Source organism: Dermacentor variabilis, chromosome 1 (assembly GCF_050947875.1).
Source record: "Dermacentor variabilis isolate Ectoservices chromosome 1, ASM5094787v1, whole genome shotgun sequence".
In the NCBI taxonomy this organism is placed as follows: domain Eukaryota; kingdom Metazoa; phylum Arthropoda; class Arachnida; order Ixodida; family Ixodidae; genus Dermacentor; species Dermacentor variabilis.
In genome coordinates, this window is record NC_134568.1 from 279,536,086 (window position 1) to 279,553,250 (window position 17,165).

General features: G+C 48.7%; 1 protein-coding gene across 1 annotated transcript in view; it reads left to right on the forward strand.

Moving 5' to 3' along the window:
* Positions 1 to 17,165, forward strand: part of LOC142565608 (uncharacterized) — a 141,978-nt gene that overhangs the window by 60,754 nt on the left and 64,059 nt on the right. The window lies entirely within an intron of this gene.

Sequence of the window (17,165 nt, forward strand, 5' to 3'; positions counted from 1 at the left end):
TGCGGGTACCCACGTGTGTGCACTTTCGCGGGTGCCTGCGTTAGCTCACGTTGGAACCATGGGGAAAGAAAAATATAGAATAAGAAGACGCGGGTGGACTTTAACCTCTCTATTATACTGACGTTTTTGTTATATTAATGCTAAGACAAACTCGTGACGTATCAGGACTGGCCATAAATCATTATACCCGTTGTATTTCGGTAGGCAGCGCAGAAACCTCATTCTCCATTGTTCGCATTTCAATCGGCGGCGATAGTACCTTTAGTAATTACAGACGCCTACTTTAAATGGAAGTATACCTAGAGAGGGAGAAAAGGTTGTATAGGAAGGTGTGGAGGTTGTCCGTAGTTCCGGTTGGCTACCCTGCCCAGGGGTAAGAAGTATAGGGAGATAAGAAGAGAAATAGAGAGGAAGGACGATAGAGAAAGAGGTACGAGCAGAAGCAAACCGCGTATACTATAGAGCGGTAGGGGGCGACGTCCTTAAGTCTATCGTGAAGGCCCGTAGACCGCAGGAATCTTAGTAATGCGAATAATACCTGCGCCGGTGTTCTTTGGGAGCAGTGGCTTATAGCTTTTAGTTCTGATAGTGGACGATTGTCCAATTGGTTCATCACTCTGCACATCACTTGCCTCTCGGTACTATAGCAAAGGCAGACACAGATAATGTATGCGAGCGTCTCTTCACAGCTGCATGTGTCGCACGTGGGGATGTTGGCCATTCCAAAAGGAAGGCATAAGAATTGGTAAATACGCCGCCTAGCCACAGATGGTACGGCATGGTACAGCATGGTCTGTTCACGTCGTGGCAACCCAGGCATGATACATCTGTACGTCCGGCGACAACGAACGCAAACAACACATAGTGAAAACGTTCGCGTCCAACAGGGGCAAAGTACATTCGTGGGACATCAATCGCAGCCCAGCTGCAGGGTCTGTTCGCGGAAGAGGAATCAAGACACATTGACAACTTTCATGCTCAGATTGGGCGGCTTCGTCGGCGTATTCATTCCCGCTGATGTTGCAATGTGCTGGAAGCCATTGAAATATTATGTTGTGTTATGACTTACAGAGAGAGGCGATATCTCTAATGAATAATGGAGAGGTTAGCTTGGCGGCACGCCTAGCACACTACTCCAGATGAGAAAGATAAGAAAACTTCGGGACATGCTCGTGCAGCAAGCTAAAATGCAGAACGCTAGCGACGAGGATATCTGATATATTCGTCAGATATCCGAAGACCAAGAATGGTCACCTCCTTCGGCGATCAGAAGAAAGGGACCATATCCTTATCCGAACCATCCCGATTCTCTCTTTCATTCCGGACTATTTCTGTAACATAATTCCGGATATCGTCCGGAAAATCACTCAAGTGCAAGCTGTCACGAGGCAAATCCAATCAACTCAATGGTTGTGTTCTACTGAACGCGCGCGTGAAGCGGTAGCCGAACTCAAAAAAGCTTTTAGTCCGGAAATGCGGTTTGCCATTGGTCGTCCGTCTTCGCTTATATATGTCCAACATCACGGTTGACTGCCGTCTGCTCGTACGAGCGTCGTAAAAACGCCCCCTCCCCCATTTTTGTGTGTGTGTGTGTGTGTGTGTGTAAATATGGGCCCTGAAGTTGTGTCGAAGACGTGATATGCGCGTAGGAGCTTGAAGCGGGAGTGTGCGATAACTTGCACTGTAAATGTATTTGTGAAAGAGACGTAGAAGAGATGTAGTGCGGCGAATTTCGAATGGTCGAAGGCAGACGTCATGTTTAATGATGGTTATGCTATAGCCGTGTGGATTAATAGAGATTAAGCGTGCAGCTGCATTTATTATTAACGAAGGCGGTCGTTCATTGGTACAAGAAGCGCTTGCAAACTAATAATTTTGTGAATTCGGCCCTTTAACTTTTACTACGCCATCCGCAACAATACAAGGTTTCTTTTCCCAAAGTCACTTGGATAAGACAGGTCCTCATAGTTTAAGATTTCCCGAAAACTAAAACAATTATTTACTGTTTGCACATAAAGGTGAAGCTTACGTACACTGACGGGGCATACTGGCAACCGAGGAGGTTGAAATTATTCGTTAAAAAGGTGGATGAAATTATCGACAACTCCACATTTCCCACCTGTTGTGTTCTTTTACGCAGCTTTGGCGCTGGTGCAGAACAGTCTACTCAGTCTCGTTTATTCTATTATATATCGAAATACAAGTCTGCATTTTGCTGCTGAACTTAAGGATTGCGTCCTTTCTGACTGAGTCAGAAACGGCGATAGCGAAGAGAGTGCGAGGAGGAAAGCGGATGAGGAGGGTATGGCGAAAACGTGGGAAGAAAAGCCTAGCGTCGCGCAAGACGAGCTCTGCGGCGACGACCGCTACGAGACAGCGCCAGTGTAGCGCGCCGTCGTCTGTTCACCGACGGCATGCGGCGAGCGCGCCCACCGATATCATATATGGAAACAAAGCGCTGCATGAGCGGTCAGTCTGCGGTGGCTGCTGTGAATCGCGCCCACGCCTCACCCACGCGCAGCCTCTCGTAATCTCCTGATTAGCGAGGCAGTCGCGCCCCACTTGGCTCCGTTTGCAATGTGCCGCGCGAGACAAATTGTCCGCGCCAGCCAGTATATCGCAAATGAAAACACGTATAGAGCTGCACTCAAATTTCGCATTATGGAGTATCGTAATCATCGGTGGGAAGTTTTTCCTGGGCCAAAGTGAGCTAGTATTCGCTCTTTCACCCCCGCGGTGGCATATCGCTTTCAGCGCGCACTGATTGGCTGATGCAGAGGAGCTGCTGCGGCGGCTTGAGCTGAAAAGCGTCGGCAGGCTGAGTTTCTAGGCAATTATGTTGGTCCCCGTTCGCGTCAGTGGAGCCCTGAACTAGGGGCCCCAACCACGGGACCTGAAATATTGCTTTTTTTTTTCTATAAAGTTTTTCTCTTACTCTTTCTCTCGTGACCGATGAGGTAGACATTGGCTAACAAATATTGCATTCGCACAAACATAAGTTGACATAATGGAAACGGTGGTGTCCGTATACGTTAGTTTTGATATTGAATAATAATAATAATAATAATAATAATAATAATAATAATAATAATAATAATAATAATAATAATAATAATAATAACGATGAAAGTAGATTCAGTTCCTTAGTGTCAGCAGGGTTGTGCGTTTCAAGAGGCCTGCGAAACACCGTGCCGTTCAGGGCCGTTATAATGACAGGAGTCATTTCGCTGGATTATATATTCCTTTCTTCAGTCATGCAGCGCTGGTCGATCCCAGTGATAACGTGGGCGGGGCGCCGCTCTGACCACTTGCGAAGCAGGGTGAGGAATAGCATTGGTATAGAAATGTTACATTATGACGGCCCATTTTCCCGACGTTATATATTCCTCCACTAGGCGCACTCCATCGTGGGAGTGTTGACCGTCTACGTTCCCGACCTCTCTCAGCTCAGTGCGTGCAGCGAGAGAGTGGGCGAGTCGTGGTAGGAATAACTCTTCTAAGAGAGATCGACGCCACATTTAACCTTGCCGTGCATGCTTAATGTCGGACACGTTAAAACTAGACGCTCGGGTGGAGGAATTGGCGGCATGCCTTTCAGATGACTAGACGTATACGTGTATTGGACACTCGAGCGACCAGTTGCGTGGCAATATTGCGTGCATTTGCGGGCTTCTTTCACGCTCGGAAAAACACTTTTATGCAGCACGTATTAGGCAACAGAAAGCAGTATCGGGAGTTTTTCATGTCGCTCTACAATTTTCTCATCGACACTTTTCATCTAATTATAATATTTGAGAAGTTTGTAAGTTAATTCAAACTAATGATGTAATTATACGGAATGAAAAAATAATTAGAGTATCCCCAAGCGACAGCAAACAACACTACCTTGGTTCTGTCCAGCTACGTGGTATTTGCATATCTTTAAACTCTCGCTAAAGTTAGCTGGGACACCCTGTATATAGTGCTAACCATAACTCCGCATTTCAGGTTGTTTGCCGAGGCTACGAAAATTCAGCTTTTTCTTTTTTCTTTCTTCCCCCCCCCCCTCTCCCCCTAGCTTGCGCCCTCTGTAAACTGCAGACACGGATAGCACGAGTGTAAGTTACTGGACTCCTTTCGGTGTGTTCCTCTTCCTACACACCGCGCAACAAGAAGTACCCGGCGCCACTTGCAAGCGTCAACGTCTCCTTTTACTTGACGCCGTTAAAGAAAAGCGGCTAATCCCAGTGCTACAGACGCCCTTGCGGGGCATAAAGATGTGCGGAACCGGAAGCAGAGGCATCGTTGCTTCAGGGTCACTAACGGGTGAAGCCAGCATCCCGCGAACTTTCTTTTTTTTCTTTTTTTTTTCTTTTTTTTTGCGCTTGCGACCTGCGAAATTCCTGCGCCGACATAGTTGCAGTATCCACACTTGCATCGAAGTAAGAAACATCCGAGGCCGTCAGCAGCAAGTTGTGCGTTAGCTGCGCGGAATAACATCAGAAAAGTAGGTGCGTCTATCTGTTATCGAAAAAGGAACTTGCGCGTGACGAAAAACATTACTTAGGCGTTCGCTGCCGGCATCGCATCGCCGCTGCTGCTGCTGCCGTCGCCGCCGCCGCCGCCGCCGGGCGATAGGGGCAGGTCTTGTGGCGGGCACGTATTCGCGTACAAGGGCCTCCGTGACGCGGACGTATTACACACTCGGGTTTCTCGCGCGGCTGTGCAGGAACGCAGAGAGCTCGGCCCGATAAGGTGGCGCAGCCGAACGCTGGCATGGCGCGCCGCGCACCTTGACTTTACGCATGGCGGCAAAGCTGCTCCCAGGATGGCGCTTCTTGAACAAGAGACATCTTTGACAGCAAGTCGCCGCCCACCACCTTTGGGGAAGCTGTTTGACCATTTGACTTCCAAACCCGGGCAGTACTCGTCCGAGCAGATTGTACCGATATCGTCTAAGATGAGTCCTATATGCTTATCCAGGCCGCCGTTTCTTTTATTTAATTATGGGGTTCTACGTGCCAAAACCACTTTCTGATTATGAGGCACGCCGTAGTAGGGGACTCCGGAAAGATCGACCACCTGGGGTTCATTAACGTGCACATAAATCTAAGTACCACGGGTGTTTTCGCATTTCGCCCCCATCGAAATACGGCCGCCATGGCCGGGATTCGATCCCGTGACCTCGTGCTCAGCAGCCTAACACCATAGCCAGTGAGCAACCACGGCGGGTACCGTTTCTTTGGTAGCTTCACGTACAGAGCTACCAGGATCTTTAATGAATTTCATTTCGAACAGTAGAGTTTTGACTCAGGCACACCTTCTCTGGCGATTTATTGTCAAACTTTGTATAAGCTATTCAGACAAACATTTTAGAAAGGTACACGTGTTCCGAGGGGAAGCCTCCACTTCGAAACAAGTGCCCTTCCGTAATATTACAACGATATCAGTAAATTGCGCACACCAATACATTGCGAATCGGGGTATGGTCTGCAGAAATTCGGCGGAACAAGGAAAGAAAAATAAGCTTTCAGAAATTTTGTACAGCTTTTTGGGAAGGAATTCGGCAGGAAGTACAAGAGATGACATTACATTGGGTCGCAATTTTCGGTGCACCCCGATTCACCTAAAAAGCGTAACATGGTTATAATGCCCATCCTTCACCTTCTTCCATCACCAGAAAGGAGACAGGCCAATGCGTACCGCCAAACTCGGAACTCAGCGCGCTGTTGTGTATGCAATTATGGCGTCGCCGCCGGCGCTCCATTAATCGCGGAACCACCGAGCACACTTGGGGAGGACTTCCCAGCTCTTTCGGTCCCAACTCATGGCGACGTTCACCGCCAACATAACGCGTTCGCGCGTCCGCGAGAACCGGCCGGGCAGCGACGCAATGAAAGCCAGGTCCGGCAGCGCTTGCTTCGCGCACTGCTCGCCATAGCGCCTGTTTGCCAAGTGTGCCCTGAGTGAGCGGTCCTCGGACGGGAGCGCAGGGAGCGGGAAAATCCCTCGTTGCCCGCGTGTATGTGTGTGTATGTGTGTGTACCCTTGTTCCGGGACGCACTTGAGCTTCACGCGACTAATTAGGGAGTGCCCTCGACCGGCCTGGCTTGTAATGGATGTAATTAGTGGCGTCGTTGGGCGAAGGGACTACGCCTGCAGACGACCGTGATGGCCGCAGCCAGATTAACTGGCGCGCCGTCCTCTCTGGAAATCGCATAGAGACGCGAGAGTTTGCGCCAGCCAGCGGGTTTTTAAGGTTTTTGCACTCTACCTTACGTTTCGCGCTGAACTTTCAGGAACCTGCGTGCATTGGCGAAAGTCGTACTGGAGCCGTGGCTGTACGGCTCGGCAGAAGCACTGATAAATGGAAATGGGGCGGAGGGCTTAGAAGTTACTTTGCACTTCATTTAATCGGCGTAGCATTGCTCCCTTCACTGAGGCTCTGAAAAATGAAAGCCGGTGAATCAAAGGGGAAGAAGCCCTTGCTATGCGCGAGAGTGAATGCGTGAGTGAAGTAATGGAAAGGCAACTGCAGTTTACCCAAACATTTCTGTGAAACGTGAAGCTTCGCAGCCAGCGGAGATTCAGTGGCCACACGGCGAGAAGCGCTGGCTTCCGGCCAAAACACCAGAAGAGATGAACAATCGCGAACATGTTTACATTCGCGATAACGACACAAATGGGCAGCATGAAGGGGAGCTGTCTTTCTCTCTCTCTCTTTATACTCCATTGTCACCAACCTTCCACCCAACTTCGGCATGTAGTACAAACAAGAATGGTGAGTGCTCAGCTGATCGCGTTTTGTGCCCATAACATGAACACGACAAATTGAGGCAACTGTACTCATTGAGGTAGGGGCCCGTATACATTGCGCAGCGAATCTATTAAAGTGAGTGTCTCGCCATTCGAAAGTCATCCTACACACCCCTGCAGTTATAGCTGATGACGATTTTCCATGGTCGGACGGTACATAGAGCCGAAAAGGATGGCGTCCCCCGCTGCCTCCTGCGATGTCCAAAGATGCGTGAGGTCGCCGTCGTGCACTGGAACGGCGTAGCCGCCGGCACGCCACGTGGACGGTATGCACCCGGATAGCACCTCTTGCTCTCGTGTTCGACCGGCGGAAAACGAGCCGAAACTCTTCACTGGCTCCAGTTGCAGTTCGTGGAGGTGCAAATGGTTCCTTCCGCGCTACAGCGGCTTTTATATTGCCTTTTTGCACTCTCTTTTTTTTTTTTAACAGAGAGTCACAAACCCACGTCGGAATTAATGTGCTGTGAAAGGAAACAGCTGCGCTTCTACTCATTTACGACAGCAGGAAGTGCTGCCACTCGTTACATGGGCACGGCGTGTATTCTGGCTTGCTTCAGGCTTTGTAGCGTCTAACAAGCGCCATCTCTTGTGATAGCGTAAAACTACTTTTTTTTTTGTTTATTGCTGACGCCGTGTATTTTGCGAGTGCCTTTTTTCTTTACATATAACCTAAATAAATGACTAACTTCTCTACAGGAAGGACGATGTTCGTTCCCGCAATGTTATTTTTCGGTACAGCCATTCTATTTAACACAATGCCATCTTCAGTCAATTAAAAGAAAAGCAGTTTTATGCTGCACCCACTGTTGGATATAATGTATGATGCCATGCAGGACTTCCTTTCGTTGACAACAGAGGGGATTATTTGTACTTTAAGTATACGAAATTACACATAGCTTTTAAGTGCCTTGAGGCATGCGGCGCATTACGAGTTGGTGCTTCCTTCACGTTGGAGCAGGTCGGTTTTGAATTCACTTTATTTTTATTTGCCCGGGACACTCCGATACACGCGGAATGTCAGCCGCGGTCAGTGAGTAATGAAAAAACGTTTCATTTATTGAGTCAATCGAGTCGTTTCGTCAATCAATCAATCAATCAATCAATCAATCAATCAATCAATCAATCAATCAATCAATCAATCAATCAATCAATACGGCCCATATTGTAAGGTATAATTATTATATACCTTAGTAAATACCGTTTAATAAAAGCAGTATGTAGACGCCATGGTGAAAGGCAGTTGTTGCCAAAATAAGGCTGCGTGCCGGGTGGATAAGTAAGTAGCCTCACACCAAGATTTTCGGTTTTATCTGCCAGACTTCTGCGCATTCGTTCAAAATGGGGTCTCGCAGCAGCATGCAATTCTCACTGTGCGTGTTCAACTTTAAGCATCACGTGTTTGTCGCGTATTCAGGATTCTGCTAGCTTGTGCAAGGTTCCTCATTTATTTTACCTGCATGCCTGCATGCGCCCAACCCGCCGCGGTTGCTCAGTGGCTATGGTGCTAGGCTGCTCAGCCTAATCGAATCCCGGCCATGGCGACCGCATTTCGATGGGGGCGAAATGCGAAAACACCCGTGTACCTAGATTTAGGTGCCCGTTAAAGAACCCCAGGTGGTTGAAATTTCCGGAGTCCTCCACTACGGCGTGCCTCATAATCGGAAAGTGGTTTGGCACGTAAAACCGCACAATATAATTTAATTTTCCGCATGCGCGGAGTTTAAGAAGATGGGACCTAAGCCCAGTACTTGCTAATTACTCTTTTCAAGAGCGCATCGGTGTTGTGGAGGGTGTAAGTCATTCAAATTCGTTCGGATGGCGGTGTCACACTGGCGGGTCGTGCTTCTCCTCCTTTCGCGTAAACAATATTCCAGTCCTACTTCAAAAGCGCATGAGATCGGGAGGTGAGGTTAAAGGAAGAACCAGATGGTTCGGAAGCAGTGCTCAATAAAACTACACCTATATTATATATATATATATATATATATATATATATATATATATATATATAAAACAGAACAGGAAAAGGTAAAAGATGCGTGGAGGTTTAATGCGCTATTGAAAAGAAAGGGGGAAATCCAGGATCACGCCTATCGCCCGTTTGAGGAACGGAGGTCGTTATTATCGAAAGCGAGAGACGATTGGTTCGCGCGTCGAAATGCATGCGCATAATGATTACCTTTTGTTCGCGCGAAGACGAACCGGTACGAACGATCGCTCACGCGTATGGCGCGAGCAGCTGTGGCTTGCTTTGACTCGCGAAAACTTCAAAAAAGCCATATAGCGCCCAGTCTAAGTTATAGATCCAGTGCGAAGAAGGCTACTCCTGGTTGGAACAAGCCCGTCCAGCTGCTAAAATGCCGGTCGGGCATTTAGCAGTTGGAGAGAGAGAGAGAGAGAGAGAGAAATAAAAAAAAAAAGATGGAGGTGTGCATAGCGAAGTGCTACTGGCGTTCTCAAGAGCCCATGCCAGACTGGGCGAGCGTCGTATAGAGCAGGCTTCGAGAAACAAGTGGCGGTGAGGAAACACGTAGCGATGCGGTCACGAGGCCTAAATCATGAAAAAGCGCGATATCAATCGAAAGTCTGTCTGCCGCGGACAATGATTCTAATATATGACTCTTGGAAATGCCGCCCGGGGTCGCTGGAGCGCCGTCCCGCGGCGAAGGGCGGCCCCTGCACCGGGCCGCCAGGCCTGCCCGCGGTGCTGAAGTTAAATAGCAACGAAAAAGAACAGCCCGCTGCGAAGGGGGACGGGAGGAAGCCTTAGAAAGCAAGGGGGGCCATGAAAATGATTTATGCGTGGATTTTTTTTTTCTTTCTTTCTTCTCTGTGATCCTTTACTTGACGTTGTTTTTTGCGTACGTTGCATGCTCTTTCCATCTGTGGGCGCAAGACTGAATTGTTGTAGGCACATGCGCCGTGTTTCTCGCATTAGAGATTATGCGGCTGGCAGGAGTAGGCCGATGTGTTTTGTGCATTTGCGTGGTGGTGGTGGTGGTGGTGGTGGTGACCGGCGGGCAGGCCGAAGCGGTGTCAGACTGGCTCGACTGGGCGCAGCGCGGTTGCGCTACCGCATACCGATTCCTCGACGCGCACGGTGGCTGACAGCCGAGGAGAGCACGGACACCGTGGCACTGCTGGACACAGCATGCGGCAGCTGCATGCGTGGCTGCGACCGCGGAATCCTGCAACTGCTCGACGATGTTTGTCCGCGCCATGCAGTGCGCGTTGCACTGACGCTGACTGCCGCTGCCAGGTTGGTATAGAGCCGAGAATGCAGGCGGCGCGAGATGGGGGAATTTTTCCGGTGGTAGAAGTCTCAAAATGGCAGAGAACAAGAGCACCGTTTGTGGCTCACATTTTTGAGGCACCACCCTTGAAGGCATATGTACCGCTGGGCATTCACTTTGACAACCGGCAAATAAATATCCTGCATATGCGACGCTCCTGGGCAGAGCGCGCCTTTGCCGTGCCACGTGTATTGCACACTTGTCGAATTTTACGTCATCAGTGACTGAATGCATTCGCTGGAGGACACCTTGTAAACGGGTGATTTTCTTGCCTACCGCCCCCCCCCCTCTTTTTTTAAATTTATTTTCTTGTAGCCTTTTGAATGGCAGACCCACCACGAAGCCTCATTGGCTATGGCGTTCTCCGCTGCCGAGCATGAGGTCGAAGGTTCGATCGCCTGTCACGATCACTGCATGATAGGGACGTAATGCAAAAACGCTCCTGTACTTAGATGTAGGGGCACGTTAAAGAACCCCAGGCAATCTAAACATCCTGAGACTACAGCACCTCTAATATACCTTGTATTGCTTTACGACGTTAAAACCCACGATTTGATTTCATTTAGTGGCAGTTAAGTCACAGTGGTCGCGCGGGACACCCTGGGCGCGTGCTAAAAGAGAACGAAAGAGAGAGGATCGGCTCGAGTATGACGTAGAGCTATAGCATTTGCGGTGGTCTGGCCGCGGGAGCATAATGATCGGACGCTTTTTCATTACTCTGCAGCTGTATTGCACAGCTTGTTTCTCGGCAACAAATGAGCGCACGGTGCGTTTGTGATTCAGTCACGATTCTGTCATGTATGATTGCTCTCATTCCTTGAGCAAACGTTTGCACGGCACGAAGAGGTTTACGACTTCTGAAATGGGAAATCGAGTCCGTTAATAATGCCCACATGCAAGGCCTGCCCACTTCAAGTGGCCGTAGTCGCCGGTTAATGAGTGAGCACATGTGCAAACACTGGCACTCACGCGCGGATAACGATAACGCCCCTGGAGACAAGGCGTCGCTGCGTATTGGCCGCCATACTGCGTTGCGTTCGGTGTACGTGCGCTTCTTTGGCAATGCGGTCACGCGCGAACGCATTCGGTTATCAAATATAAGAGCGCAGTTATGGTTTACATGCATGCATGCCAATTTTAACGCGATAGCGTTTAAATCCCCGTGCCGCAGAAAACCCGGTATTGGTGTCGGCGGAGTTGTCCGTGAGCGAAAATTTCCGCATATATTTTATATGTATAAGCCACGCCTTGCTATATGACATGCGGTATGTGCGGCTTACATTGCCACTCCGTTCTATCGCTGAAGTTACTCATACCTTGTCTTACATTCTTGACATCCTCGAAATTCTGAGACTGACAGCCCACAGACAAACGCCATCAAACAAAACACCGACAGCGCATGCCTTTTATGTGAAATATTCTCAGACTGAAATATTAGAAATGCGAAACAATATAACAAAAACCTGAAAATTATGTTTTGTTTTTTTTAGGCGCACTACATTCGGGGTCAGCCCACGCAAGAGGCCGCGTTCCTTGCAGAAAGCTCGCCTTCGTGCATAGCGTTCACAGCCAGCGTTTCCCGAAAAAAAAAAAGAAAAACATTTGCGGTTACATAAGCTGCAGTTGCCGGGGGAAGCGTGAGAAGCAGTAATCGTCTTTGAATGCTTATCGCGTTCCACTCTTAAAGGCGAAGCTTAAGCGTCCTCCAAGCTTTCTTGATGTATTGGATGAGATGAAATGCAAAACGCGCAAACTTTATCGTTCGTTTACATTATTTTCGATGGCGTCCATTGAGTGGGAGGAAACTTTCTTTTCGCATGGTGCAAAAGTTCTGATGGTTGATTTGAGCATGTACAGCAGCACCAGGAAATTGTTTTGCTGTTTCTTACTTTACCGTATCAATAGTTTTTCTTCTATTGGAACACAGAGGACGTCATCGTTATCTCTAAATGCTTGCCATGTATGAAGGCAATAAGTATAGATTTGCTGAACATTACTCTTATGCTTTGCAAATACTTGTAAGTTATGTAAATTTCGCACAGAACGCGGCAATGATCAGGTATATTCGTTTTAAGCGTTTATTTCAGCAGACTTCAAAACCTTTACTGATAGAATCCTTTACACATCTGAGGAAAAAATATGAACGGTAAGAACACCGATCCCTTCTGTACACCACACTGTCCCATCGAGCTTGTATAATTGAACGCAGTAAACACTAACGCATATCTTTCTTTCATTTTTTTTCCAGCGGATTGTTCGAAATACCATAATTATATACACATTTAATTTTCATATTCCTTTATGTTTCACGTTTCAGTATTGTTAGCAGCGCATAATTCTGTATATTTTTAACATTTACGCCGTGCCATAAGCGTGCACCTTCGGGTGGTACTCTCAACTGATTAGCTTTAATGTGTCAAAGCTACATTTAAGCTATAAATAATGGCGTGTGGGGTGCTTCTGATTTTACCGTATGTTTTGCTTTCTTTTTCTTTTACCCGCGTTCTTGCAGCATTCAGAGTTATTGAACGCTTGTTCACATTTCCTTACTTGGGCTTGATTTCCCGTTCCCTTCTTCACTTTTCGTTTCTTTTTTTTTATATCCTTCCTTTCATCTCAGTCATCCCCATCTAAAGTAGCTAGTCCTGAAAGTGGAGCGCTGTGCTCTTCAGTTTCCACTGAAGTCTGCCTCTATCTTTCGTCTCGCTTTAGAAACTTAGCACACGAGTGTTTTTTGCATTCTGCTTTCGTTGGAATACCGCGACAAAGTCGCGTATCGACAGAAGTTCGTATCGACGTAGCGGCGCAACATCCGCCGAGTCACCGCGTCTGGTCTCATTGGGACGATCAAGTCCATACCACCTGCATTATGTTGATATCGAAGCCGGTTAAATGACGTCGGCAAATGCCAGCTGGTGAAGAATGTATTGGTAAATATGCATCTTCTGGACCGAGGAGGCGCGTCCTGTATAGAGCGTCCTGGTCGCAGAGTTGAAGCTCCCTTATCTCGGACGTTTCCGGAGAGCAGCGGCCTTGGAGACGTCTAGACGCTGGACACAGATGTCCCATTTTGGTTAACCGAGGCTCAGAGTACTATACGCTTTCAATTTCGCAGAACGCACATAGCCCGCTGTGGTGACAGCGATTGCATGGCGGTTCTCGCTGAGCCAGGCGCAACAGCTTTCACCGAGCGAGCCGTCGAGCGGATTTTCACAGCGCTGCAGGTGCCCAAGTGATCGGGGCCAGCGCAGTGTGAAGATACACGGACGCGAACACAGGTGTTTTGGGCGGCAGGCGAAAAAAAAAAAGGCGAAAAAAAAGTTTTGCCGCCGGTTCGCTGCATGCATGCGGCACCGCCGGCGCCAGCAGCAAACCGTGACGTAAGCGATAGCGTGGGCGCCATCTTGAACACACGTTTCGAAGCCCCCCTAGGGTGCGAACAGGCGTAATACACGCTGTCGAATGTGCGCCAAACACTCGCCACCGCTCTCCGATGCGCGACTCCAAAGGGTGCAGGACAGGATAGTTCGTGCTTGCCAATGACGCGTCGCTCCTTTAATAATCTGGAACATGACAAATAGACACTGGTTGGGCAAGGTGTAGAATGGAAAGTCGGGTCTTTCGGAGGATGGACGGTTCATTGTCCGAACGCTTTTCTACGCTATCGCCCGTGAATCTCGCGCCGTCAAGGTCGCCGTATACGAGCATGTCTTCCTGCTTTCTTGCGACTGTGTAGCCGTCCAGAATGTCTCTGCTCCGTGTGCGCGTCCCGACTTTTTCCTTCTGTCGGATAGTCGGCACATTACAGCCGAGGCTCTTCGTTTACTCCTCATTTCAATTTGCACCTGGGCGTGGGACTCGTGTCGGACTCCGTTTTCCCCTCGGCAGCGCGAGCGCGTTACACGCCCAAGCGCTGCTTGTTTTAATCTCGCGCTCTTCAAAGAGCCATAAAAAGAATAATAATACTAAAGCGTGAGCGCGCCTAACCGCCTGGCGCCTATTGTTTGAGCGCACAAGAGAAGGCGCATTTACTTTACGACCCTCGCGCGATGGCCAATTATGGTGGTTGGACTGGAGCTTTTTGAAATATTTACTGGCTTCCTGCATGCGCCTTCCGCAGGTGTTAAAACGCACACTCTCTGAAGACCAAGACAGGCAGCGTGAAGTGTGGAGCGTAAAGCTTTTAATTGACCCCGCAATTGAGCGGAAGCTGCTTGCGCGGAGACGCTGGCGCCGCGCTGCGGCCGTCCGCGTGCAGTGCGCGCGCGCCCTGGCGGCGGGCGCGCAGCTTGGCGCCGGCCTCGACCGGTGGCGCGGCCGCGCCGCGGTTCGCACATCGCCTGCCAACTGCCTTTTCCCTTTTTGCGCTGTCACGTGGGAAAAACGCTTGCCAGTGTGGATTTTCATGCGACTAAACTCGCGTCTGGTTTAGCCAAATACGCAAGCAACCATTGTATCAGTTAGTTGCGCATCTTCCTGTGTCCGCTCTGTCCTACCTTTACAGGGATATAGCGTAATGTGTGCACTGTGCGCGCGCTGTGGTCCTTAATGCAGTGTGATATATGGCATGTAACGTAACGCCTCGTTCTAACTTGCTAGCACCGTTACGCGTGCGTCTGCCCTTGTTGCTAGTAGCGTCAAATTGAAAGCCGCTTTTGTGGGAGTTTCAGTTGTATATAGTTCTGAATTTTTTGCATGTACATAAGAGATTGTTTTAGTTAACTCTTCAACCAGTTACCGATAAACGTAAATTTAATTAAGAAACATGCGCGTCTTTAAAACAGGTGACGTACCTTGAATTCCTAACTTAAAAAAAAGAAAACCTTTCACTTTCGTGTTTGGGTATTGTGACCACTTTATGGAGTGGAAGGCACAGCTTATCCCATCCTCAGCATTTTCAATTAAGTAATTAACTTAAATGTGTGTGTGTGTGTGTGTGTGTGTGTGTGTGTGTGTGTGTGTGTGTGTGTGTGTGTGTGTGTGTGTGTGTGTGTGTGTGTGTGTGTGTGTGTGTGTGTGTGTTTGTGACGTCAGCAGACGCCCAGTCTCGAAAACCAGTTACGTTGCCGTACCCCAGCACATGAAAAACAAAGAAAAAAGAAAAGCAGAAAGAAAAAGAGCGAAAGAATAAAGAAAGGACGTACGAGAGAAATAAAAGTTGGTTTAATTAATAATGCGGAGCAGTGACGGGATAACTGGCGGTCTTGCACTGTTTCGTAAGTCATCGGTTGCAGTTAACATTCGCAGATGCGCACGAAGAATTTCTTTTCCGTGGAACAAGCAGCAAACATAATTCGTTCACGATTCTGTAGTCGGAGTCGTCCTCGTTTGCGGAGGTGGCTCTCCCCGGTGGTAAGTGGGTGGACACGACTTTTACTTCCTCTTCTCTGCTATTCTGCATTTCGGTTCTTGCCACTGGCTTCGTTTATATTCTTTCACTTAGGCAGCGCTGGTTTATGGATAAGCTGCACCGGGCGGCGTCAGCCAATCATTTTAGTGAGCGTTCAAGAGGCCAGACATCGTATTCTCCAGGCACAGTATATTTTGCTGCAGCATCGGCGGAGTGGCTGAGACGTAGAATCTTCGACTGGAAATCTGTGGATCCGGATCCGTCGAGGGGCACTGCAGCTTTCTTTCTTTATTAGTTCTCGCAAAGCACGTTGGTATTCCAGCGACGCACAACAGCAGACGTCAAAGCAACTATGGAAGTGAGCCTATAACAGCTATGGCTGTGAAAATAGTAACCGTTAAGCTGCTACGTTTTGGCTTTTCAAACTTTCAGTGAATTTATGTGTAAAAGTACAAGCGATTGTTACAAAGCGGCATAGTGGCCGCCATAATTGCTGAAAAGCCCTTAAACATATTCTCTGGCACACACGCATACGAAATCATAACTTCCGCAGAACCGCTGTTTTGGCATGCAAACCAGCCTGCACTATATGCCGCCGAAATTTAAGCGACAAAGCCGCCTGGCTAACGACGCTTTTGCCAGGAATATCTTTTTTCTTTCGCCCCGCCCCTTTTTTTTTACAGATTGCAATCCGTGTCTATATGAATGGGTACAGTCATCTCGCGTAGAAGTTGCAGCAAACTCTCATATAACTTGTCATCTATATAATTCTTTTTTCTCGCTGATTCGTTCTCGTTGGAGCTAAAGCAGGACCACGCACGCATCGAAAAATGTGTGCACTTGTAGGTGCAGTGCTTATATACGTGAACATTAATTAGCACGGGTAACGATTCATTTACGAAACCATGTCCGCTACTATTCGCGTAGCGCGGCTATTGGATAACGAGCTGGTTGCAAACCTGTACCCTAGCCAACAGGGAAGAGTGAAATAGACTCAACCTCGCACCAGCATTAAATAATGAGGCTGTTTGACGTCACGGCGCCCATTAAGTAGGTGCACGGTGGCACAGGACTTGCCCACGCTACTTTAGTTCGCAAGAAACCTGACCACCGTGCACGGGTAACGGCAACGATAAGCGGCGAAGTCTAATGTGCAAGTTTAAGGCCTCATCGGACTGCATACAGCTGAAAGCGCAACAGTGCATGCGTTCGCGCTGGCTCATGAGTGCGTTAGAGAACACAGGCGCGCAAACTTCAGTTCCAACCTGATGCTTGCCTGGCGCATCTTTACAAATTAGCGCGTTACGCCAGAAAAAGAAGGGAGACCATAACGAGCAAACACAGGTAGTTGGACGCGAGTGATGGTCTGGCAGTGGAATCTGATTACAGGGCGGGTCTTCTTCGCCAGTCTGCTCGCGCACTGTGAGGCAGCGGCGAAGCCTCGCGCGTCCCGACTTTCCCTCGCGTGGCGAAGCAGCAAGAAGCTGCATTCTGCTGCGGCGCGGGAGGGAAAGGCATCCCCGGCGTCATTTTTCAAAGCGGCGCCTGCCCCTGCGCAGGAAGCTTTGTTTATCTATGAACAGCTCCTCAAATTCACTCCTGGGGCACTGGCAACAAAAAGGGATCGCTATATACACGCCCGCGTTTTGTGTCTTTTGCGCCACACTCCCGAGTGTATATGTATATACACGATGCGAAGCGCTAGTACGTATTTTTCGGTCGCGAAC